Source organism: Chlorocebus sabaeus, chromosome 22, assembly GCF_047675955.1.
Source record: "Chlorocebus sabaeus isolate Y175 chromosome 22, mChlSab1.0.hap1, whole genome shotgun sequence".
NCBI lineage: Eukaryota > Metazoa > Chordata > Mammalia > Primates > Cercopithecidae > Chlorocebus > Chlorocebus sabaeus.
In genome coordinates, this window is record NC_132925.1 from 34,620,667 (window position 1) to 34,647,908 (window position 27,242).

Below are 27,242 nucleotides of genomic sequence, written 5' to 3' on the forward strand. Positions count from 1 at the left end.
GAAATGGATGCATACTGATGTTGTTCTAGTCCTTATTTGTGTTTTGATTTAAAGGACAGCACAGATCCTGAGTTGTTAAGTGGTGTGTCTTCAGATTCCCACACAGATCATGTACTTGCTAGAGTTGTTTCAGTCACATTGGGTGAAGTTACTATTAGCACTATTCCAGATGCAGATATACTATAGAGTGTTTGGGGGTTTTTTTACTATTTTTTTTTTTTTTATTTTAAAGTTCTTTTTACTTCGTGAATGGCACATCTGTGTTCTCCAGTGGGATAGGTCCAATTCTATGTTACAGAATACAGAAATATTTCATTTTCCCTTCATACTAGTTGGGACTGGCTGGAGATGCTCCTTAAGCCATTAATAAATCTACTAGCTAATTCACTTAGAGTACTAAAAAGGGTCTCACCTGGGCCTGGGGGTACAGTGACTCCGTAAAAGAGCTCTAAACCTAAATTTAAACAAAAAGAATTTCACCCATGACTGAGGAAGCATCCACAGGACTACTTTACACGCTTTACATTTAAATTTGATATTTTGAGAGAAGACTATGTAATCCAAAATAATTTTATTTTATTTAATATGTATTTAGTTCTCCTCAACCCACTATAGAGCTGGATGTTGTATCATTATTATACAGTTATTATAAAATGTACACTTTTCTCATCAATAAAGCCAATTTTACTTTTGAAAATTGAGGTGCCTGGCTTCTGTGGGTTCTCTCAACAGAAAGTCCTATGAAGAGTAAGAACTATAAATTGTCAAGTAAGAACTTGAAAAACTTATGCTTATTTTGTAAATTACTGAGCTAGGTCTGGCCCTTCATTTTGAAAAGCTATCTGCCTATAAGAAAGAGGAAGTATGAGGAGCACAGTTATCTATTTATCAATACTGTGAACTGGAAACAGATAAAGTGCAATAAGGAAGGAAAAGGAAATCATATGATAAACACCGTTAACCCAAGGGCACAGTTGATCTGTCTAGACCTTAGGTCAAATCAGCTGTAATAAAGCTACAAAATCCATGAAAAACTAAAGCTTATTTACAAAAACTGTCAAATTTGAATTTTCTAGTATTAATGGCTACCACTTAAAAATGAAACAATTTAATATCAAATTTCATGTACAAACATGATGAATTTGAACTCTCAAGTAGAAACCTGATCTACAATACACTAAGTGTTGATAATTCTATTTTTCCTATAATCCACACTTCACAGCATATTCTAGAGAAAACAGTTGTTGAGTTTTTATGACTTTATTTAAACTTAACAACTTTTAAAATAAAAGTTTAAGAGCTAATTAAAAAATGTATTTAAGAACCTAAAATTTAGAAAATCTTAAAAATTATATTTTCAAAATATTCTCAACTTGAAGTTATGGCTATTGAAATCAAGGATTTATTCTCAGAAAATATGAAAAATTTACTGGCCTGCCTGTATACATCCTTGGGGACTTAGTTTAGATATTATCTCTTCCAGAATCTGATATCCTGTGTCTAATCCTGTCATAATAATCATTTTATTGCACCGTAATTGTCTTTTACATAAGGCTGTAAACTTGGGGACAAGCATTTGTGTCTTATTCACCATTACATCTGTAGCTTTTACTTAGCACAGTACATGATATGTGGTAAATATGCCTTAAATATTGGCTAAAGGAATGTTGCATGAATTGTGTTAGCCTGCATTAGTGATTATTAAGAAAATTCATACTGCATAAAAAATTAAGGAATCTCATTTGTAAACAAGTTATTTCCAATATTTAAAGGACTAATCTTCCAATCTATTTTCTTGTACTTTTTCTATCTAGTTTTCCTCTTAATCAGTACAAACTTAAAATATGAGAATTTGAGTCTCAAATGGTAACACCAGGTTAGAAAGCCTGGTTAGTTTGGCCCCACAGTGGACAAGAGTGAGTCATCCAAATCCTACCTGTGAACAGATACTCGGTATGGGAGAAGCTGATACACAGAGTTCATTGAAAGAGTTCTGCAGTTCCTAACCAATTATGTGGTTCTTATACTTTCTCTAAAAAACTTCCTCTAACTATAGTTCCTAAGACAGATACCTCCACTATTTTATTCTTTTGCGGCATATATGACAGTTTAAATTATTGGTGTGATTATTGGCTTATGGGTTTATTATCTCTTTCTTTCCCACTAGATTGTATACTCCATAGAGGCCACACTACTTTATTCACTACTCTCTACCCAGGGTCTAGTTTAGTGCCTGACACACAGTCAACACTTAATAGTATTTGTCAGATGTATAAGACAAATATGAGTTCAAAAATATAAGCAGTAAATTTAGAACAGGAGCTTTCAATCAAAAGAGACTATAAAAGTAGGCAGCTAACAGCTACCCCTAAAAGGTGTTTTCATTTCAACTCTGTGGAAGCCTTGATGATGTAGAAAATCTTGTATTGTAAATTCTATTCAATCAAAGGCAAGGTAGAAAAACTTCAAAAGCAATTCTAGGTAGGATGAAGGTATAATATCTAGAAAAAGCAACGGAATCACAACAGCAACCACTTTCAATTAGAAGTTTTGGGTTTGAAGTAGAGCTTACTAGGTATGTGTCCTAGGTAAACTTACACACCATCTCTAATATTCAGCTTAATCATATTTAAAATAAGGGGATTTTATATATTTTTATATTACATAAAAATATAAAAATATATATTTTTATATTACATAAAATTTTATGTTTTTATGATGACTTAATGGGATTATATGTATACAAGTAGCAATTAGCATTATTTATGGCATTTAGGAGAAGGGGCTCAATATCAATTAGTTCCTTTACCTTGACCCGTCAGTGTCTGCACCAAGATCGAGTTATAACTTCATCAAGTAACCAGGATAGTACATTTTAGGTAGGAAAACATAGATGAAATAAGGGCTTAAATGCAGAAAAAAAGTAAGTAGGTATTAGGGTTAATAAATTAAATAAAAAATGTGTAAGACAGAGTAGCGAGAATTTCACAGCAGTTAGAAATGGAAAAAGATTTCAACATGATACAAAAACTGCCAAGAAATCTATTAGCTTTTCCCTTAGGTGACGTAGTCTTTCCCTCATATAAATAAAATAATTGCTACTATTATAGTCGGAGAAAAATCAACTGAAATGTACATTAAACACATATTAGAGATTTAACATTCTTCACATCATTTCACATGCTGAAAACTCAACCTTTGTAAATATAGCCATGAACCTTATTATTTACTATAATAAAGTAACAGGATATCCTTTTCTATGTACTACTTGCAGAAGTATAAAAGGCAAATGTGTTCTCGTTTTTTAGGTACAATTACAAGGCAGCAGAATGTAGAGTTAGGCCAATTCTTTGCATTTTGTGCTCATCAGACAGGGGCTACCAACTCTGGAAGAAAAACCTGGTACCAAAAATACTTCACTGGAAATTCCATTTTCATACTTAGTTGCTTTCATTATTCTTACTAATTTGGTCAAACTTACGTCAGCTCCCTCATTAAAATTGTTTTCTGTCTAAATCATTATCTTTTCTGTGTACGTATATGTGTGTATGTGTATTATTTGGTCAATATTCAGAAAGAACAAGTCTGAGATGCACTGCATATCAAAAGCAATCACCCTATCCCCATACTTCTCAGGGAATATCTACCTGGTACCAATAAGCTCATCAAGAGTTCATTTGAATTCATACCCTTTGTCAATCACAGCTGATAAACTATGATTTTAATAGTCTATGTTCCCTACAAGACCATCGTCTTCATGAGGGCTAGAATCTGGCTTATTTTCTTTCTTTTGTGTCATCACCACCAAGTTCAGGACAAGGCACACAATATACAACCATTGGATACTTCATTCATTTATTCTAAAATGTTTATTGAGTACTTACTGTGACAGGCATTGTCCCAAGTGATGGTGATTTAGGAATGAACAAAATAGATGGAAATTTCTGATTTCATGGGGATTATATTTATTGTGGATCCCTGATAATCAATGTATAGAATGACAGACAATTATCTGTGCTAAGGAATTAAAATAAAGCAGGGAAAGGGGAAAGTAAATAATGGGATTGGGAGTTGAAGTTGAAATTTTAGGTAGGGGGACCAGCAAGGAAATTATGGAAAGATCACATTCAAATGAAGACCCAAAAGAAATGAAGGAGGGAGTTAGCCAGAAATGCCTTAGAGAAAAGGCATTCAAGTCAAAGGAATAGGAACGAGTTTCCTTTAAAATGCCAGGCTATATTCACATAGAAATGTTTTTATTGAAATATAAAGGTATAGGAAAGGTATTCAAGTCAAAGAAATAGGAAAGAGTTTTCTTTAAAATGTCAGGCTATATTCACACAGAAATGTTTCTATTAAAATATAAAGGTCCTATAGAAACATTTCTGTGTGAATACATAAACACCATATACATAAAAGTTTTAAAATGTTTTATAAGAAAGGAATTTAGAAATCAAGAAGATAGAGCTAGGGTATTTGGCATTACTATGATTCTACCACAAGCCCCCACGGGAATTATTCAACTCAGTAATAACCTGAGAAATTTAGGGGTAGAAATAAAGTTTGCAATAACTGTAATCACTGAGAATGGTAACACACTAATAAATCTGGAATACCTAGAAGAAACAAATCCACTTTAGCAGGACACCTTCAACAACTCAGGTCACGTGGGAGTCTCACAGAGAAAGCAAAGACCAGTGAAAAAGAGTTCATATATCAAAAATATCAAACCCGAAGAAAGGTTCATCCATAAATGAGTCAGCAGATGAAAAACTGTAAATGAAATACAAGCATTAAGTTCAAAATAGGGCACAGTCTCAGGGAACTAATCTAAGGGCCAAAATAAAAAAAAAAGAAACTATGAAAAAGGCAGATTTGATAAAAATACAGATTTATAGAAATAAAATTGTCATTAAAATTAATATCTGAAGTGAGAATGCATCATATTAAATGGAGCTAAAGGACGGATTACTGAACTGAAAGATAATTCCAAGGAATTTACCCAACACAAAACAGAGATAGAAAATATTTTTTAAAAAAGATTAGGAGATATAAAGGACAAAATAGAAAACTCTCACACATTGCTAATAAGTATTTGAAAATGAAAAAATAAAGACAAAAAGGCAATATCTGAAATGATGATGAATTTTTTCCAGAACTGATAAAACCTCAGATAACTGTAAAACAGCATCAAGTAGGTCCTTCAGGGAATATTCCAGAAGAAGGCATTGTTATAGGAGATGACAGCTCCATGCATGTTATTATGCCAGGAGACCTTCCAGTGGGACAAGATGTAGAGGTGGAGGACAGTGATATTGATGATCCTGACCCTGTGTAGACCTTGGCTAATGTGCACATTTTTGTTAGTTTTTAGCAAAGTTTAAAAAGTAAAAAAAAAAAAAATTAAATGGAAAAAATATAGAATACAGATGTATGGAAAAAGTATTTTGTACAGCTATACAACGTATGTGAGCTTCAGGCTAAGTGTTATTACAAAAAATTCAAAAAGTTAAAAAATATGTTTATAAAGTAAAACACTTGACAGTAAGCTAGTAATTTATTATTGAAAAAATATAAAACTTTTATAAATTTAGTGTAGCGTAAGTGTACGGTGTTTATAAAGTCTACAGTAGCATACAGTAATGTCCTAGGCCTTCACATTCATTAACCACTCACTCACTAACTTGCTCAGAGCAACTTTCAGTCTTGCAAGCTCCATTCACTGTATTAATTATAACTTAGGAGCAAAAGACTATACCATACAGCATAGGTGTATAATAGGCCATACCATCCACGTTTATCTAAGTACACTCTGTGAGGCCCACACAATGATGAAATCACCTAACAATGCATTTCTCAGAATGTATCCCTGTCATTTTGAGATGCATGACTACATACCAAAACTCATGCGATGCAGCTAAACAGTTTTAGGGAGCAAAGTATAACTTTAAGTTAATATGCTAAAAAGACAAGACAAGACTAAAACTATCAAGAAATTAGAAAAGTTACAAAAAAGTAAAACCAAAAAATGTGAAAGCTGAAACATAACAATAATACCGAGCATAAGGGAAATGAAAAACAAAAATGTAAAGACAGTCAACAAAATTAAATGTTGCTTTTTTTTTAATGACTAATAAAGTAGAAAAATCTCTGGGAATTTTTATTATAAAAAAGAAGAGATAAATAAACACAATGAAAAAGAAAAAACAAATCTATTTGGACATTTAAAGTGATTACTGAATACTATGAAATACTTTATGCTAATTTGACTTAAATATTCAAGTTATTTTACAAGTGAGATAATATCAACAATTTTGTAGAAAAATATAACTTGCCTGAGAAGAACTAGAAACTCTGATTCGACAATTATAAATAAAGATATCCGATATATGGTTAGAAATTTATATAAACACACACACACATGCACACACACACACATATTACCAGGCCCAAATACATTTAAATATAAAATGTAATAAACATTTAAAACTCTGTTGAGGTCTATGTTATAAAAATTGGACCACAGAAAACAGGAAAGCACCTCAACTCTTGTAGAAGGCCCTTGAACACTGATATCAAATCCAGATAAAGGCATTATGAGAAAGAAAAATTATTTACAATGGTTAGGATTTAGAAGAGGTACAAGCTAGCCAAAAGACACTCAGAAAAAGAAAAGTAACAATAGCTATTACTTATTTAGCTACTACTAAGTGTTTGGTAAGAGTTTTGCATATATTATTTAATTTGTATATCAGCCATATAAGTAGTTTTATTTTCTTTATTATCACAATTGTATAAAGAAATAAAAGAATGCTCAAAGAAAATACATGGACTCAAAGTCATAAAATTAACAAGCAGCAGTGGTTGATAGAGAGAGACTCTAAAGTCCATGTACTTAAATACTACCTTCCACTACTGACTCATCTTCCTTAATTATGTTCATATAGGATATTATGCTGTCTCCCTAACACTTACCCAATTTTAAATAAAGTATAATTTTTGGTTTTTAGCAGCTTTGCTATGATGTTTCCAAGTATTGTTTCCTTCAAATTTATTGTATTTAGAGTTCACTAAGCTTCATGTCTTTCACAAAATTTGGGAATTTTTAATCTTTCTTCTTCAAGTCTTTAAATATTTTCTCTGTCCTATTCTTGTTCTTCAATACCCTACATGAGAGAATAGGCAGTCCCTCAGACATATACCCCCACAGCAATAATAATTTTCTAGCTATCCAAGAAAAAAAAGTGCCATAGTTGAAACTTTGGGACTTAAGTAGGGGGTTGTGAACACTAGTGACACCCAAGACCTAAGAAGGCCATTTTGAGAGGGTAGAATCAAGCCCACATGACAGACTTGCCAATGATGGTCCCAGCTCCAGACTTGGAAATGGCTCCATCCTCCTGCTATCAAAAATATCTACAAAGGGGCCTGGAAGAAGTCATGCAAATGCCTCAGGTGACAGTCATTTGTCTTAGCTGAGGATCATAAAAGGGAGCTGCCACTTAGTTCCAGTTCCTCTTGGATGCTCTCTCAGAGCAGTCCTGCCAGCGCAGGGAAAAATAATTCACAATAATCATTTTCAATAAGTCCAATGAAATGTAGAAAACACAAATAAACCACAAAATATAATTAGGAAAACAATTCATTAAAAAATTAGTTTAGTTTAAATATTATATTCCGTTAAAAAAAAAAAAGGACCAAACAGATATCCTATAGCTGAAAAGTACGAAGACAGAAGTGAAAAATTCAATACAGGGCTTCAACAGCAGACTCAATCATAAAGAAAAAGAATTCGTGAACATGATGACAGGTAATTTAAAATTACCCACCTAGAGGAACAAAAACAAGAAAAAGACTGAAAAAGAGTGATGAAAGTATGAGGAACCAATGGGACAATACCACGTGTACAAACATACGAATTAGGAATTCCCAGAGAAGAAAGACAGAGTAAGAGGACGAAAACTAATATAAAGAAATATTAGCAGAAAAATTTCCAAATTCTGGGAGGCATATGGACATTCAGATTCAAGCAGCATAAAGGCTTCCAACAATGCTCTAAGACATACTATAACCAAATTGTCAAAAGTGAAAGACAAAGAGCGATCTTGAAAGTAGTGAAAGAAAAGAGCCTTGTCCCATGTAAGTAAACATCCAAAAGATTATCAGTGGATTTCTCAACAAAAACCTTGTAAGCCAGGAGGGAATGGAATAATAGATTCAAAATGCTAAAAGAAAAACACCTGCCAAATAAAAACAGTATATCCACAAAAGCTGTCTTTAAAAAATAAAGGAGGGATAATGACATAACCAGACAAAGGAAAACTGAGGGAGGTCATCATCACAAGACTTAAAAGAAATGCTAAAGAAAGCTCTTGGAGTGGAAATAAAAGGATACTAGATGATAAAATAAAATTATATGAAACAATAAAACTTACTGGTAAAAATAAATATATAGCCGAATTCAGAATACTCTAATACTGAAATGGTGGTATGTACATCACTTTTTAATTGGGTTATTTATCTCTTTATTATTTGTTATTAGGTATGTTTTTTAACTTTTTATTTTAATATTTTTGGATACATAGTAAGTATATATATTTACAGGGTACATGAGATATTTTGATGTAGGTATATAATGCCTAATAATTACATAAAGGCAAACGGAGTATCCATCACCTCAAGCATTTATGCTTTGTGTTAAAAACAATCCAACTACACTCTTTTAGTTATTTTAAAATACGCAATTAAATTATTTTTGACTAGTTACGCTGTTGGGTGACTTTCTAGCTATCGTTTTGTACTCTTTAACCATCCCCACTTATCCAGCTCCTACTCCCCAATTACCCTTCCCAACCTCTGGTAACTGTCATTCATTCTACTCTCTATCTCTGTGGGCTCAATTGTTTTAATTTTTAGCTCCCAGAAATATGTGACAAGTTTGTCTTTCTGTGCCTGGTCTGTTGTTACAAATGACAGAACCTCATTCTTTTTTATGGCTGAATAGTACTCCATTGCATATATGGGCCATACTTTCTTTATCCATTCTTCTGTTAATGGACACTTAGGCTGCTACCAAATCTTAGCTATTGTAACTTGTGCTGCAATAAACATGAAAGTGCATATATATCTTCAATAAACTGATTTCCTTTGTTTTGAGTATGTTTCTAGCAGTCAGATTGCTGAACCATATGGTAGATCTGTTTTTAGTTTTCTGAAGAACCTCCTGGCTGTTCTCCATAGTACCTATACTCATTTACATTTCCACCAACAGTGTACCAAGATTCTCTTTTCTCCATATCCTCAACATCATCCATTATTGCTTGTCTTTTGGATGCAAGTCATTTTAATGGGGGTTAGATGATATCTCAATGTAATTTTGATTTGCATTTCTCTGATGATCAATGATGTTGAGAACTTTTTCATATACCAGTTTATGATTTGTGTGTCTTCTTGTGGGAAAAGTCTATTCAAATCTTTTTCCTATTTTGTATTTGCATTATTGGATTATTTTGTATATAGTTGTCTGAACTCCTTATATATTCTGGTTGTTAATCATTGTCAGATGGATAGTTCGCAAACACTTTCTCTCATTCTGTGGGTTGTCTCTTCACTTTGTTGATGGTTTCCTTTGCTGTGCAGAAGCTTTTTAGTTTGATGTGATCCCATATGTCCATTTTTGCTTTGGCTGCTTGCGCTTATGGAGTATTAATCAAGAAATATTTGCCCAGTCAAATGTCTTGGAAAGTTTCCTCAGTGGTTTTTTTTTCCCCCCAGCATTTTCATAGTTTGAGGTATTAGACTTAAGTCTTTAATTCACGTTGACTTGATTTTTGTGTATAATGAGAGAGAAGGGTCTAGTTTCAGTCTTCTGCATATGGGAACTCAGTTTTCCCAGCACCATTTATTGATGAGACTGCCCTTTCCCCAATGTATGTTCTTGCCACCTGTGTTGAAAATGAGTTCACTGTAAATGTATGAATTTGCTTCTGGGTTCTCTATTCTGTTTCATTGCTATATGCACTGTTTGTATGCCAGTACCATGCTCTTTTGGTTACTATAGCCCTGTAGTATAATTTAAACTCAGGTGATATTCCTAGTTTTGTTCTTTTTGCTCAGGATCGCTTTGGCTATTGTGGGTCTTTTGTGGTTTGTCACAAATTTTATAATTGTATTTTCTATTTCTGTGAAGAATGTAATCGGTATTTTGATAGAGATTACATTGAATCTGTAGACTGCTTTGGGTAGTATGGGCATTTTAACAATATTGAATCTTCCAATCCATGAACATGGAATATCTTTCCATTTTTGTGGGTGTCCCTTTCAATGTCTTGCAACAATCTTTTATAGTTTTTACTGTAGAGATCTTTCCCTTCTTCAGTTATTTCCTAGGTATTTAATTTTATCTGTAACTACTACAAATTGAATTACTTTTTAAATTTCTTTTTCAGATTTTCACTATTGACACATAAAAATGTTACTGATTTTTGTATGTTGATTTTGTATGCTGCAAATTTACTGAATTTATTGATCAGTTCTAATAGTTTTCTGGTGAAGTCTTCAAATACAAGATCATCTCGTCTGCCAACAAGGAAAATTGGACTTATTGCTTTCCAATTTGGATGAACATTATTTCTTTCTCTTCTCTAATTGTACTAGCTACGACTTCTAGTACTATGTTGAATAACAGTGATGAAAGTGAGCATCCTTGTCATGTTCCAGATCTTAGGGTAAAGACTTTCAGTTTTTCCCCACTCAGCACAATACTAGCTGTGGGTCTGTTGTATGTGGCATTTATTATGTTGAGATACGTTACTTTTATACCCAGTTTTTTGAGAGTTATTTTTTTTAATCATGAGGGGATATTGAATCTTAACAAATGTTTTTTTCCAGCATCATTTGAAACAATCGTATGGTTCTTGTCCTTCAATCAGTTGATATGCGGTATTATATTGATTGATTTGCATGTGCTGAATAATCCTTGAGGTCTGGGATAAATCCCACTTGGTCATGATGATCTTTTTAATGTGTTGTTGAATTTGGGTTACTAGCATTTTGTTGTGGATTTTTACATCAGTGTTCATCAGGGATAGGGGCCTGTGTTTTTCTTTTCTTTCTTTTTTTTTTTTTTTTTCAATGTGTCTTTGGTTTTGCTATCAGGATGATAATGGCCTCACAGAAGGTGGTCACATTCCCTCCTCTTCTATTTTTCAGAATAGATTGGGTAGAATTGGCATTAGTTCTTTAAATGTTTGGTAAAATTCAGCAGTAAAGCCATCAGGTCCCAGGGTTTCCTTTGCTGAAGGACTTTTTATTACAACTACCATCTCATTACTTGTTACTGGTCTGTGCTGGTATTGGAATCATGGTTCAATCCTGGTAGGTTGTATATGTCTAGGAATTTGTTCATTTTTTTCTAGGTTTTCCAATTTATTTACATGTATTAATAGTTGCTTATAGTAGCTTCTAAAGGTCTCTTGAATTTCTGCAGTATCAATTGTAAGGTAACATTTTTCAATTTTGATTTTATTTATTTGGGTTTTCTATCTTTTTTTCTTAGTCTTGCTAAATGTCGAGTTTATCTTTTCAAAAAACCAACTTTTTATTTCATTGTTCTTTTGTATTATTTTCTTCATTTCCATTGCATTTATTTCGGCACTGATCTTTATTATTTCTTTTCTTCTACTGATTTTGGGTTTGGTTTGCTCTTGCTTCTCTAGTTCTCTAAGATGAATTGTTGGGTTTTTTTATTGAAAATTTTTCTACTTTCTTGATGTAGGCACTTATCACTACAAACTTCCCTCTTAGTTTTGATATGTTCTGCTTCCATTATCATTTATTTCAAAAAACTTTTTAAATTTCCTTCATAATTTCTTAATTGACCAACTGATCATTCAGGAGTATACTATTTAATCTCCATGTATCTGTATACTTTCCACAATTCTTCATTATTAATTTCTAGTTTTATTTCATGGTGATCAGAGAAGATATTTGATATTATTTCAAATTTTTGAATACTTTAAGGCTTATTTTGTAGTCTTAGGTATGATCTATCCTTGAGAATGATCCATGTGCTAAGGAGAAAAATGTGTGTTTTGCAGCCATTGGATGAAATGTTCTGTAAACACATATTAGGTTCATTCAGTCTACAGTGTGGATTAAGTCCAGTGTTTCTTTGCTGATTCTCTGTATGGATGATCTGTTCATTGCTGAAAGTGGGATGTTGAAGTCTTCAGCTATTATTGTGCTGGGGTCTATCTCTCTATTTAGCTCGATAATATTTGCTTTATATATCTGGGTGTTTCAGTGTTGGGTGTATATTTACTTACAGTTGTTATATCCTTTTGCTAAATTGACCCCTTTATAATTATATAGTGACCTTCTTTATCTCTTCTTATAGTTTTGGTCTTGAAATCTGTACTGTATGATATCAGTATATTTCAAGTATACTTACAAATATGATTACATTATTATAATGTTCTGTTTTTCTATGTACATATTATGTACATAGTGCTAGTACTATTACGCAATAATATTATTACCTTTACTGCGAGTTTTGTACCTTCAGATGATTTCTTTTTGTTCATTAACATCCCTTCCTTTCTAATTGAGGTACTCCCTTTAGCATTTCTTGTAGAACAGGTCTGATATTGATGAAATTCCTCAGCTTTTATTTGTCTGGGTAAGTCTTTATTTCTCCCTCATGTCTGAAGGATATTTTCACCAGGTATACTATTATAGGGTAAGAGTTTATTCCTTCAGCACTTTAAATATGTCATGCTACTTTTTCCTGGGCTGTAAGGTTTCCACTGAAAAGTCTGATGCCAAATGCTCTGCTGTATGTTATTTGTTTCTTTTCTCTTTCTGGTTTTAGGGTTCTTTCCTTATATTTGCTTTTGGGAATTTGACTATTAAATGCTTTGAGATAGTCTTCTTTAGATTAAATGTGCTTGGTGTTCTTTAACCTTCTTTGTGCTTGAATAATTATATCTTTCTCTAGGTTTGTGAAGTTCTCTGATATTGTCCTCAGAACAAACTGTCTACCTCTCTCTCTCTTTGCCTCAATTTTAAGACAAATAACTGTTGCCCTTTTGAGTATCTTGTAGACATGCTTCATTCTTTTTTATTCTGTCCTTCTGTCTCCTAAATATGTTTTCAAACAGCCCATCTTCAAGCTCACTAATTCTTTCTTGTTTGATCAATTCTTCTGCTAAGAGGCTGCTGCATTCTTCAGTGTGTCAACTTCATTTTTCACCTTCAGAATTTCTGCTTGATTCTTAAAAATTGTGTCAATCTATTTGTTAAATTCATCTGACAGGATTCAAATTCCTTCTCTACGTTATCTTGAATTTTACTGAGTTTCCTCAATAATTCTGTCTAAAAGGTCACATTATCTCTGTCTCTCTGAGATTGATCCTTGGTGCCTTATTTAGATTGCTTGATGAGGTCATGTTTTCCTGGATGGTCTTGATGCTTGTGGATGTCCGTTAATGTCTAGACATTGAAGAAGTAGGTATTTATTGTATTCTTGGTGGTCTGGGTTTGTTTGTACCCATCCTTCTTGGGAAGGTGTTCTAAGTATGCTAAGGGACTTGTTTATTGTGACTAAATTTTTGGTCAATGCAGCTATGTCTACAATGGGGGCACTCCAGGGTCAGTTACACTGAGGATCTTACAGACTCATAGAATTACCACATTGGTGGAATGTACAAGATCTGGAAGAATTCTCTGGATTGCTAGGCAGAGACTTTTGTTCTCTTCCATTACTTTCTCCCAAACAGAGTCTGTGTGTGTGTGTGCTTAGCTACCTGGTGCTGGGCTGGGGGAGACATAATACAAGTTCCCCTGTGGCCATCACCTCTGAGACTTTGCTGGGTCTGACCTGAGGCCAGCACAGCACTGGATCTTGCAGAAGGCCCGCTATAATCACTATTTGGCTGCTACCTACATTCACTCAAGGCCCTGGGGTTCTACAGTTATCGGTTACCAACACCAGCCAGGCCTGTGTCCTTTTTTGCATGGCACCGAATTCCCCCAGCCCCAGATGGTTCCAGAGGTTCCCTCTAAGATTCAGGGCCTGGCGTAAGAACCTTTAAGAATCTACTTGGTGCTCTATTCTACTGCAGCTGAGCTGGCACCCAAGCCACAAGACAAGTCTTTTCCACAAGCATAGAAGTCTCTTCCCTTGGACACTACTGCCACAGGCCCATGGGGAGTACTAACAGGCTACTGTCAATGTTCATTCAAGACCCAAAGGTTCTTCAGTCAGCTTGTGGTGAATGCTGCCAGGCCTGGGACTCATGCAGGTGGTGAGCTCCCCTCTAGCCTACGGAAAGTCCCAAAATGCCATTCAAGAACCAAGTCCTGGATTCGGGGACCCCAAGAGCCCACTTCCTGCTCTACAACACTATGGCCAAGCTAGTATCTAAGCTGCAAGACAAAGTCCCCTTTTCTCTCCCATCTGTTTTTCTCAAGCAGAAGTAGTGTCTCCCTGTAGCCACCACAGCTGGGAATGTGCTGGATCACACCTGAAGCCAGCATGTTTCAGAGTCTCACTCAATGCCCATGACAGGTACTGCCTGAATATTGCTGCTGATTAGGCAAGGCCCAGAGGCTCTTTAGTCAGCAGGTGATGAATCCTGCCAGGCTGAGTCCTTCTCTTCAAGGCAGCACATTCCATTCTAGCCCAGGGTATGTCTAGAAATGTTATCTGGGAGCTAGTGCCTAAAATGGGTGCTTCAAGACTCTACTTTGTGCTCTATCCTACTGTGGCTGAGTGGGATCCAAGTTGCAAGACAAAGTCCTGTTTACTCTTCACTCCTCTCCTCAAGTAGAAGAAAGGAGTCTCTTTCAGAGCTACCAGTTGCATTGCTTGGGGTGAGAGGAGGGGTGGCAGAAGCCCTCCCTTGGCTACCATGGCTGGTGTCTCACTAGGTCATATGACCCTCACATCCACTGACTCCAAGTCTAGCAGAGCACTAGGACTTACCTAGGAGTTGCAGTCCTTGTGGCTCAGACTGCCTTAAAGTTTATTTAGGACCCCAGAGAATTTTAGCCCATAGTGGTGAAGTTTGTGAATTCCTGAGTTCCAACCACTGGGATGGACAATTTCTCTCCTGTAAATCACTTTTAAGTCTAGTATAAAAGATAAAATACAAAAAGTATCAAAAACAAATACAGCTAGAATATTTATTAATGGATACACAATATAAAAATGTATAAAATGTTATATAAATAAAGTGGGGGGGGCTGGGGGAAAAGCAAAGTATAGAGGTTTTGTATGCAATGGAAATTAAGTTATCAGTTTAAATTTGATGGTTGTCACTATAAGATGTGTTATATATGCCTCAAGGTAACCACAAGGAAAAAAATTCTAGTAGACACAAAACATGAATCAAAGCAAAAATTCAATAAAATACAAAAGAAGACAGCAAGATTGGAAGAAACAAAAGAACTACAAAACAGGCCAGGCGTGGTAGCGCGTGCCTGTAATCCCAGCACTTTGGGAGGCCAAGGTGAGTGTAATATGAGGTCAAGAGTTCGAGACCATCCTGGCCAAGATGGTGAAACCCCGCCTCTACTAAAAATACAAAATTAGCCAGGCATAGTGGCAGGCGCCTATAATCCCAGCTACTTGGGAGGCTGAGGCAGGAGAATCGCTTGAACCTGGAAGGTGGAGGTTGCAGTGAGCCAAGATCGTGCCATTGCACTCCAGCCTGGGTAACAGAGTAAGACTCCATCTCAAAAAAAAAAAAAAAAAAAAAAAAAAAAGAACTACAAAACAGTCAGTATTTGTCAGTAATTATTTTAAATGTTAATGGATTAAATTCTCCAATCAAAATACAAAGACTGGCTCAACAGAAAAAAAATATGTAAAATCCAACAATATGCTGTCTATAAGAGGTTCACTTTAGCCAAAAGGATACATACCCAAAAAGTGAAGACATGAGAAAAGATAATCCATTCAAATGATAACCAAAGGAGAAAAGGAGTGGCTATAGTTAACATCAGACAAAATAGACTCAGTCAAAATCTATCAGAAGACATAAAGAAGGTCATTAAATGATAACGTGGTCAATTCATTAAGAGGATATAAAAAATTGCACATAATACATGCACTCAACATTAGAGAATCTAAATATATAAATTAAATGTTAACAGAACAGAAGGGAAAAATAGACAGCAGTACAATAATATTAAAAGACTTCAATATCCCACTTTCAAAAATGGATAGTTCATATAGACAGCAAATCACTAGGGAAACAGTGGTTTTTAAAAGTACTACAGACCAAATAGACCCAACAGACATATATAGAACATTCCATCTAACAGCAGTAGAATATACATTTTTCTCAAGTGCACATGGAACAGTCTCCAAATAGATCAGATGTTGGGCCACAGAACAAATCTTAACAAATTTTGAAAAAACTAAAATTATCTCAAGTATCTTTTCTGACTACAATATAAAATTAGAAATCAATAAAAGAAGAAATTAAAAATGAAAAAATAAATGTGAAAAAAATCACAAATATGTGGCAATTAAATAATACACTCCTTAATAGCCAATGTGTAAAAGAAGAAATCAAAACCAAAATCCTGAATTTCTTTAAATAAATGAAAATGGGCACACAACAAGAGGGAAGTACATAACAATGAATACCTACATTAATAAAAGAAGAAAAATCTCAAACAACTTAACTTCACACCTCAAAAATTAAAAAAAGAACAAACTAAGTGCACAAAGTCATCAGCAATAAGGCTATATTAAAAATTAGACCAGAAATAAATGAAATAGAAAATAGAAAAATAATAGAAAAGATCAGTAAACCTAAGAGTTCGTTTTTTTGAAGACAGATAACTCTTTAGCTAGATTACCCAAGAATAAAAAGAAAGAAGACTCAAATTTAAAACTTTGTAATGGAAAATGGATACATTAAAATGATAGAACAGAAACACATGGAATTATAAGAAGACTATATTGAACAATTATATTCCAACAGATTAGATAGCTTCAGTTCCTAGAAACATACAAGATGCCAAGATTGCATCATAAAAAATAAAATTCTGAATAGATCAATAGCAAGTAAGGAGATTGAATCAGTAATAAAATGTGCTCCCATCAAAGAAAAGCCCAGGACTAAATGTCTTATTTTTTGAGACAAAGTCTTGCTCTGTCACCCAGGCTGCAGTGCCATAGTGTCCTTGGCTCACGGCAACCTCCATCTCCCGAGTTCAAGTGATTCTCCTGCCTCAGCTTCCCAGGTAGCTGGGATTACAGGCACCCACCACTACACCCGGTTAGTTTTTGTATTTTTAGTAGAGATGGGGTTTCACTGTGTTGACAAGGCTGGTCTTGACCTCCAGAATTCAAGTGATCTGCTTATCTAGGCCTCCCAGATTGCTGGGCTTACAGGCGTGAGCCACTGTGCCTGGCAAAAGAACTAGATGTCTTGATGAACAGATTCTACCAAGCTTTAAAAAATTAATGCCCATCCCTCTCAAACAGTTCCAAAATGTTTACAAGAATGACACACTCCCTAACTCACGTCAAGGCCAGCACTGCCCTCATACCAAAGCTGGACAAGAGTGCTACAAGAAAAGAAAATTACAGAGCAATATCTCAGATGAATATAGATACAAAAGTCTTCAACAAAATACCACCAAATCAAATTCAATAGCACACTAAAAGGATCATACATCATGATCAGGTGGGATTTATCCCTGGGATGCAAGGATGATTCAATATACACAAATCAATAAATGTGATAAATCATATTAACAAAACGAAGGATAAAATTCATATGACAATCATCTTAAAAGTGTGGAAAAACTGCTTGACAAAAATTAATGCTTTCTTGATAAAAAGCCTCAAAAAATTTGGTACAGAAGGAACGTACCTCAACATAATAAAGATCATATATGATAATCCCATAGATAACATCATACTCAGTGGTGAAGAGCTGAAAGCATTTCCTCTAAGATTGGGAACGAGAACACATACTCACTCTCACTATTTCTATTAAACATAGTATTGGAACTCTTAGCCAGAGCAATTAGGCAAGAAAAAAATGGGAAAGGAAGAAGTTAAATTGTCTCTGTTTATAGATGACATAATCTTATATATAGAAAAACCCTAAAGACTCCGGGGGGGGGGGGGGGAAACTTTTAAAACTGATATATGAACCCAACAGTTTCAGGATAGAATGTAAACATACAAGAAGCAGTTGCAGTTCCATATATTAACAAAGAACTCGCTAAGAAATTAAGAAAACTATCCATCTTAGTCTGTGGGCATTGCTAAGGCTGGGTAATTTATAAAGAGAAAAAATTTATTTGGCTCATAGCTTTTCTGGCTGTACAAGAAGCATGGCACCAGCTCCTGGTGAGAGCTCAGGCTGCTTCCACTCATGGCAGAAGGTAAAGTGAAGCCAGTGTGTGGAGATTACAAGGCAAGAGAGAAAGACGAGGCAGCTGACAGGCTCTTTTTAACAATCAGCTCTCATGGGAACCAATAGAGCAAGAAATCACTCAATACATCAAGGAGGACACCAAACCACTTATGAGGAAACTACCTCCCCTTAGGCCTGACCGCTAACACTGGGATCAAATTTCAACATGAGGTGTGTGGGGACAGATGTCCAAATTATAAAACAATTCCACTTACAATAGTATCAAATACAATCAAATACTAATAAATAAATTTAACCAAGTTGATGAAGGATTTATACACCGAAAACTCTAAGACACTGATGAAAGAAACTGAGGACAAAAACAAGTGTAAAAATATTGCATGTTCGTGAATTGAAAGAACTGCTGTTTTTAAAATGCCCATGCTACCTAAAGCATTTTCAGATTCAATGCAATCTATCAATATTAAAATGATATTTTTTACAGAAATAGACAAAATTCTGAAATTTGTTAGCCACAAAAGATCACAGATAGCCGTAGCAATCTTGAAAAGGAACAAAGCTGGCGGCATCACACTCCGTGATTTCAATTTGTCTTATGAAGCTATAGTAATCAAAATAGTTTGGTACCGGCATAAAAACAGACACCTAGGTCAATGGAATAGAATAGAAAGCCCAGAAATAAATGCACACATCTACGGCTAACTAATCTTTGGCAAGGGCTCCAACTATACACCATAAGGAAAGGAAATTCTCTTCAATAAGTGGTTTTTGGGAAACTGGATACTCAAATACAAAAGAATAAAACTGGATCCCTGTCTTGCATTGTACACAAAAATTAACTCAAAATGAATTAAAGATTTAAATGTAAGATCCAAAACTGTAAAACAAAGCTTCTTGACACTGGTTTTGGCAAAGAGTTTTTGGATATTGACACGAAAAGCACAGGTAACAAAAGCAAAAATTAAAAAAGTAGTAACTACAACAAACTAAAAACCTTTTGCACAGCAAAGGAAACAAAAACTGAGAAGGCAACCTACTGAATGGGAGAAAATATTTGCAACTATATATCTGATGAAGAGTTGATATTCAAAATGTATGTAGAACTCACACAACTCAATGGCAAAAAAATAATAACAATAACTCAATTTAAAAATGAGAAAAAGGCCTGAATAGACATTTTCCCAAAGAAGGCATACAAACAAATGGGCAAGAAGTATATTAAAAAGTGCTCAATATCAATAATCATCAGGGAAATGTACATCAAAACTACAGTGAGATATCACGTCATGCCTGTCAGAAGGGCTAAGAGATAAGTATCTGCAAGAATGTGGAGAAAAGAAAACACTTGTCCACTGTAGGTGGGAATGTAAATTGGTTTTGCCATTATGGAGAATAGTATGGAGTTTCCTTAAAAAATTCAAAATAGAATAATCATATGATCCAGCAAGCCCACTTCTGGGTTTATATCCAAAGGAAATGAAATCAGTATCTTTAAGAGATATCTGTACCCTCATACTTATTGCAGCATTATTCATAATATCCAAAAGATGGAAACTACCTAAGTATCCATCAATGGGTAAATTGGATAAATGAATAAAGAAAATGTGGTACATATACACAATGAAATATTATTCTGCCATAAAAAAACAAACAAACCTGTCATTTTCAACAACATGGATTAACCTGTAAGACATTACACTAAGTAAAATAAGCAAGATATAGAAAGGCAAATAGTCTGTGATCTCGCTTATATAAAATCATATACAAAGGTGACTCTCATTGCAACAGAAAGAGTGATGATTGCCAGGGAATGGTGGTGGAGAAAATAAGGAGTCATTGATTCAAGGGTGCAACCTTTCAGTTATAAGTTGAACAAGTTCCAGGGATCTAATGTACAGAATGGGTGGTGAAGAATGTGTGAATTAATTTGATTGTGATAATCACTAAGAAATGTATGCATAAAAAATCACAATGCACACTTTCACTATATACAACCTTTGTCAATTAAATATTTTTAAGTAAAAAATAAATAAAATTGTACTTCTGGTTTCTGAGATTCTGCTTATTTTTTATCCACTCTTTTTTCTCACTCCTTTTTAGATTAAACCCCTCCTCCATTATACTGTTAATCCTACTAATTTATTTATTTAATATAATACATTTCTCTGTTTTAAAATTTCTTTTTTTTTTTTTTTTTTTGATATGGAGTCTCGTTCTGTCGCCAGGCTAGAGTGCACTGGCACCGTCTCGACTCACTGCAACCTCTGCCTCCTGGGCTCAAGCAATTCTCCTGCCTCAGCCTCCCGAGTAGCTGGGACTACAGGTGCCTGCCACCACACCCGGCTAATTTTTGTATTTTTAGTAGAGATGGGGTTTCACCACGTTAGCCAGGATGGTCTCAATCTCTTGACTTTGTGATCCACCCCCTCGGCCTCCCAAAGTGCTGAGATTACAGGTGTGAGTCACCGCACCTGGCCCATTTGGTTCTTTTAATAATTTCTTATTTCTTTGCTGAGATTTCCTATCATTTTGTTCATTTCAACCATATTCCCTTTCATCTCTTAAAGCGCAGTTTTAATACCTGCTTTAATTTTCTTGCCTAGTAATTCCAACATGTGGGTGATTTTAAGATTGCCATCTGTTGATTTTCTTTATCCTTAAGAAAGGGTAACATTTTACTGGGTTGAAGTAATTATGGGGTTTTTTGTTTGCTTGTTTTTGTTTTGTTTTGTTTTAAGATGGAGTCTCACTCTGTTGCCAGGCTGGAGTACAGTGGCACGATCTTGGTTCACTGCAACCTCTGCCTCCTGGGTTCACACAATTCTCCTGCCTCAGCCTCCCAAGTAGCTGGAACTAAAGGTGCCCGCCACCACATCCGGCTAAATTTTTGTATTTTTAGTAGAGACATGGTTTCACCATGTTAGCCAGGATGGTCTCGATCTCCTGACCTCGTGATCCACCTACCTTGGCCTCCCAAAGTGCTGGGATTACAGGCGTGAGCCATCGTACCCAGCCAATTATGGGTTTTAACTTAGACATTGTCAATGTTAATTGTGGATACTCCAGATAGTGTCACATTGAGCCAAAGAGTGCTACTATCTTTGTTTTCACGGGACATTAATTTGGCTAATCTCATATTGAAAAATTTGTGCTTTTTGGATCTCAGTTTGGATTGATTTCAGTCTGCCCTGTGCATGTGTAGTTCAGGGGTCAGCCAAAGACTTAAGCCAGAATTTATACACACAATTTCTCATCTCTGTCTCTTTACTTTCCTATGTTCTTCCTCATTCTCTGACATCCCTGTTCCTTCCCAGAGTTCCTATAGCCTACAGAGAAAGCAATGGGCTTTCTCTTGGAGTTTAATTGTCCCATGTTGCCACTACAATTGGAGATGCCCTCAGAAAAAGCCTCAGAAATGTGAAACTCACTTCACCTCATGACATTGGCTTAATACAAAGTTTGAACCTATTTTGAACTATTTCTCTAGTCTCATCCATTCTCCAAAACCTTTAAATAGCTGTATTGTGTTTTGTTACATTTTGCTTTTATTTTTTGTTTTTGTTCAGAGTTTATAGCTACTATTTGCAGGCCGGTTGTTTGATTGGATGTTTATTTCTCCACACAAGAAGCAAAATTCTTGTATCATTATTAATCCTGAGAACAGAAGATTACAGAGAAACAGACAACAGAAGATTCTAAAAAAGTACCAAGAGATACAAATAAAAATTGAATAAAAAAAAAAAAATGAGAAACATGTCCCTGGCTTCTGGGAGAGGGCTGAACAAAGGCAGATGAAGAGTCAATAAAGTAGGTAATAAGTACATTTACAGAAATATGTACCATCAAATAGGTAAGAATGCAAGCAAAATTTATATATAACAGAAAGTTTTGGAAGTAGAAAAAATGTTAGTAAATAGTTCGTATTGTCCAACAATCAATCTGTCACCCAGGCTTTGTCACCCAGGCTGGAGTGCAATGACACGATCATAGCTCACTGCAGTTTCAAACGCTAGCCTCCTGAGTAGCTGAGACTACAGGCATATACCACCACACCTGGCTAATTTTCTATTTTGTTTTTTGTAGACACAGGGTCTCACTATGTTGCCCAGACTGGTCTTGAACTTCTGGGGGCTCAATCAATCCTCCCTGCTTGGCCTCCCAAAGTGCTGGGATTACAGTGTGAAAGGAAAGTAAATCTTGGGGTCCAAAATCACTACGCTAAAGGGAAAACTCAAGCTGGGAACTGCTTAGGGCAAACCTGCCTCCCATTCTATTCAAAGTCATCCCTCTGCTCGCTAAGATAAATACATATCTCATTGCCTCTTTGGCAAGGCTAATCAGAAACTCAAGAATGCAACCATTTGTCTCTAATCTACCAATGGCCTGGAAGTCCCCTCCCACTTGGAGCTGTCCTGCTTTTGCTTTGAGTTGTCCTGCCTTTACGAACCAAACCAGTGTTTATCTTACATATGTTGATTGATGTCTCATGCCTGCCTAAAATGTGTAAAACCAAGTTATGCTCCGACCATCTTGGGCACATGTTATCAGGACCTCCTGAGACTGTGTCACGGGCAGGCGTCCTTAACTTTGACAAAATAAACTTCCTAAATTGACTGAGACCTGTCTCAGATTTTTGCAACAGGCATGAGCCACCATGCCTGGCCTCAAAAGTTTCAAAACCAACACTCTTCATCAGATTCCAGAACCAAAGAAGGAAAAAACAATTGAAGAATTTACGTCTGCAGTTATGCCAAGATTTACACTAACGCATACCACATCTCAAAGATTGAGGAACTCTCTCAAGAACTGGCAATAATTAAGTTTCCAACCAAATTATATTTTCTAAATTAAAAATAAGCACATACCCAAATATAAAATTTTTAAAAAACCCTGAAGCTAAAGCACATTCACCTTATAGAAAAAGTGGAGTCCATATCTCTCTATTTTATAAATGCATTTTCAGACTTGATGCATTATAGGACATGGTAACCTCAAACAGCAAGGAAAAAATCTTATTTAAAACTCAGTAAGAATATAATCTCTGCAAGAAATCTATAATTTTAAACAATTTCATTAAATTGTTTTTTCCTTTGGTATACCCCTGGATGTAACACTATTAGGTTATAGTGAAAAACACCCTCAATTAACTATCAAAAAGTATGGTTCCACCATTAAGCAACTATGAGACTTTGGACAGGTCCCTTCACCTATCTAGGCTTCAGTTTACTCATGTGAAATGTGAGGCTAGAACAGATGGTTTCTGCTTTCCAGATGCAAAATTCTAAAACTACATAACCTTATACTCTATTTCTAGGCTCTTCAATAATTGAAAGATTCTTGTACAATTTCTAAAAAATAGATTTGGCAAATTCCTCAGATCTCAGGCCCAAAGAAAATATTTCAGGAGAGATATATTATGCCTTTCACACAAGTGCAAAAAAATTAAAAATGTAGACTCCCACATACAATCTCAAGCAAATCATCAACTGACATCTGATGCTGTCTTATCTACAGAGATAAGAAACTTGTTTACATCTGTACTTCAGGTGAGTGTGATAATTTTGTGAATGGTATGTTAAAAATAATTTCAAATTTGAGGATTAAGCAATGAGAAATGTGCTATAAATTTCAAGAAAAAGATGGTGCAATATTGTTTAGGATTCTGAGAACTTTAGATCTATCTTCTTATAAAAACTTCTGCTTAGAAACAAAGAAATAAACAAAAACCAGGATAAACAATACAATGCTCTTTCCAACTTGCTGGAAGTACATTCACTCAGAAAAACATTTATTAAGCACCTAATTGGTACAAGGTGTACTGTCCTCTATGAGACACATACACATAGAAAATAATTTTGTATCTGCTTTAGTGAGTTTGTAATACGCCAGAATAAATACATGCTAAAAGGCATATATACATAAATAATATAATGCATTGCAGTAAGAGGTAAGAGGTAAGTACTACGATAGAGGGACACAGAAAGTCCTGTGCCTCAGGTTTTACTCCCTGCAGGGCACTAAGCTATTTTGAATCAAACTGCAGGAGGTGGCCAACCACACAGCATGCAGTGCATCAGTACTATCCAGGGAAGAAAAGACTACTACATGGTTAAGAGAGCCTGAAAAAACAGAAGCAGAGAGGTGGACCTAGAAAACTAGCAAGTCAGTTGAAGGTCACTATGTGCCTACCTGGAAAATAGGGTCCAATTACTGGGCAGAAGGCTAGGACCCAAGGGTGATTCTGTGCAACTGGGGGAGGTGAGAAAGGAGAGAAAGGAAGTGAGTATTCTGTTGTGGGAAGAAGGGTATTCCAAGATGACAACACACCAAGAGCATAACCATAGATGAAGGAATTCTGAATTTCTTCTAGTTTCCCATCTCATGATCATGTCAATATAAAAGGAAATTACCACAAAATGTAATAATTTCTACTAGTCTACAGATTCTGGCAGGCTAAATTAAACCTGAAGATAAACACAAAATTATATTCCAGTTCCTACTTACAACTTCTGTCACATAAAGGGGTACTTACATAGTTCATATGTGCAAACTGAGTTGCATCCTTTCTAAATCGTTTTATTTAAATGTGAAATGTTTGGAATTGGGTATCACTGGTCTTCGTTTTGTTTTGAAAAGGCAATATGAATGAATTAATCTATAATCATGCTAATAACCAAATAAGAATTTTAACTCCTTCCTTTGAAATGAAAAGACACATCCTTTAGCCAAGAGCTTCCAAGTTTAATTTACAATTCACAAAAATCTACAAACATAAATTACATAGTAGAAGTTTCCCTTATTCTTACTTGAATATAACTCTAATCATTTGAATATCAGTTTTAACAAAATGAATAAGAGTACAACAGAGTTCAGATGAAGCTCGTTTCTTGCCAAAATCCGTATGAATGCCAAATACCTTCCAAGCACAAATAAATCCTGCCCTCCATTTAAACAAACAAATAAACAAACAACAAACAAAACACCACATTTCCTAAGATTGGGCAATCACTACTAAGTGACTACTAAGTAGTGAGTAAGAGCTAAGGGAAACGGAGTGAACTTTAGGTCACCAGGGCATCCTACACTGAAAAACATGTGCTGCGCTTCTTCAAAAACAAGCTACAACAGCAGAAAGACAAGGTACCTTATATCTTGTTTATAAATCTTACTTTATAAAGGAGAAAAAAGAATGGAAGAAAGGGAAATCATATTCCGTTATATCCTATTTTGTGCTAGGCACTTAGACAACGTTTTATCATTTAATTGAAACTTGAGTTGAATCGTTAGCAGGAGTAGAGAGCAGAACCCAGAGAGCCCTGAGCAGCTCCATCACCGCCCCCGGCCTGGTTACCCTCACCTCAGAAGGAGTCACAATCCTGCAGCCAGCAGGTCCCCACCACAGCAACCACAACCCTGAGCAAAGATGCCCAGGCAGCCAACCCCAAGCCGGCACCACCTGCAGAGGCGCAGGGAGCAGTGGTAAGGGCGACCTCACAGGCGGCGCCTGCTGGTGGGGATAAGATCATTGCAAGGAAGATTTGGGGAACAGTAAAATGGTTCAATGTAAGAAATAAATGGTTTCATCTATGGGAATGGCACCAACGAAGATGCAGTTGTACAGCAGAATGCCATACAGAAGAATAACCCCAGAAAGTACCTTAGCAGTGTAGGAAACGGAAAGACTGTGGAGTTTGATGATGTTGCAGCAGAAAAGGGTGCAGAGGCAGCAAATGTTACAGGCTCCTGTGGAGTCCAGTTCATAGCAGTATATAATGCAGCTGACCGTAACCATCATAGACGCTCTCCATGTGGTCCTCAAGCAATTACCAGCAGAATTACCAGAATAGTGAGAGTGGAGAAAAGAATGAGGGATGGGAGAGTGCTCCCTTAGGCTCGGCCCAACAATGACGGCCCTGCTGCAGGCGAAGGTTCCCGCCTTACTACACGCGGAGACCCTACGGAAATCGACCACCATATTCTAACCCTCCCTTGCAGGGAGCAGCGACGGAGGGTGCTATCAACCGGGGTGCAAAAGCACAAGGTAGGCCAGTGAGGCAGGATATGTGTATGGTTTATAGACCATGATTCTTCAGGGAACCTTCTCGCCAAAGCCATCCTAGAGAGGAGGGCAGTGAAGAGGGTAAAGAAAATCAAGATGAGACCCAGTATCAGCAGCAACCTCAACATTGGTGCTGCTAAAACCCCAGTTATCTATGTAGACGCCCAGAAAACCCTAAACCACAACATGGCAAAGAGACAACAGCAGCCGGTCCAACAGTCAAGAATTCTGTGCCCGAAGCAGAAGAAGGTTGAGTAAATGCCGGTCTACCATCTCCACCATCATCCAGTTTAGTCATCCAACAAGAAGAAATGAATATGAAAATACAGCAATAAGGAATGCAGGAAAGATTGGGGCTGGAGACCTTAAGTGCTTGCGTGCTTGCTTTTTACCCACTGATCAGATAACCAGAACTACCTGCATTATCTATGAAGTATGGGGTTTTTAAAATTATTTTTACCTAAAGACATGTCTTTTTGGTAATAACAAAAGTTGTTGTTGTTGTTGTTATTTGTTTGGTTCGTTTTTCTCAACATGCCTTTAAAAGCTCTGAAATTGGTTCATATGTTCTCAAGTTGAGATTTTTAAGCACTTCATTTTTAATTTGTAATTAAAAGTTTACAACTTGATTTTTCAAAAATGTCAACCAACGGCAAGCATCCATTAATAAAAGTCTTAAATAATAATAAAAAAATTTAAATTAAATCAAATGGGATTTTAACACCATATAATACAACAAAGAAGTGAGGTTCGAAAATTCCAAGTTCCTTTTGTGA

At 35.6% G+C, this 27,242-nt stretch overlaps 1 protein-coding gene and 1 pseudogene across 9 annotated transcripts in view; one reads left to right on the plus strand and one right to left on the minus strand.

The window, feature by feature from the left end:
* Positions 1-27,242, minus strand: part of ZBTB20 (zinc finger and BTB domain containing 20) — an 830,675-nt gene that overhangs the window by 586,479 nt on the left and 216,954 nt on the right. The gene's annotated exons all lie outside the window — the stretch shown is intronic.
* LOC103228675 (Y-box-binding protein 1-like) lies at positions 7,801-27,138 on the plus strand (annotated as a pseudogene).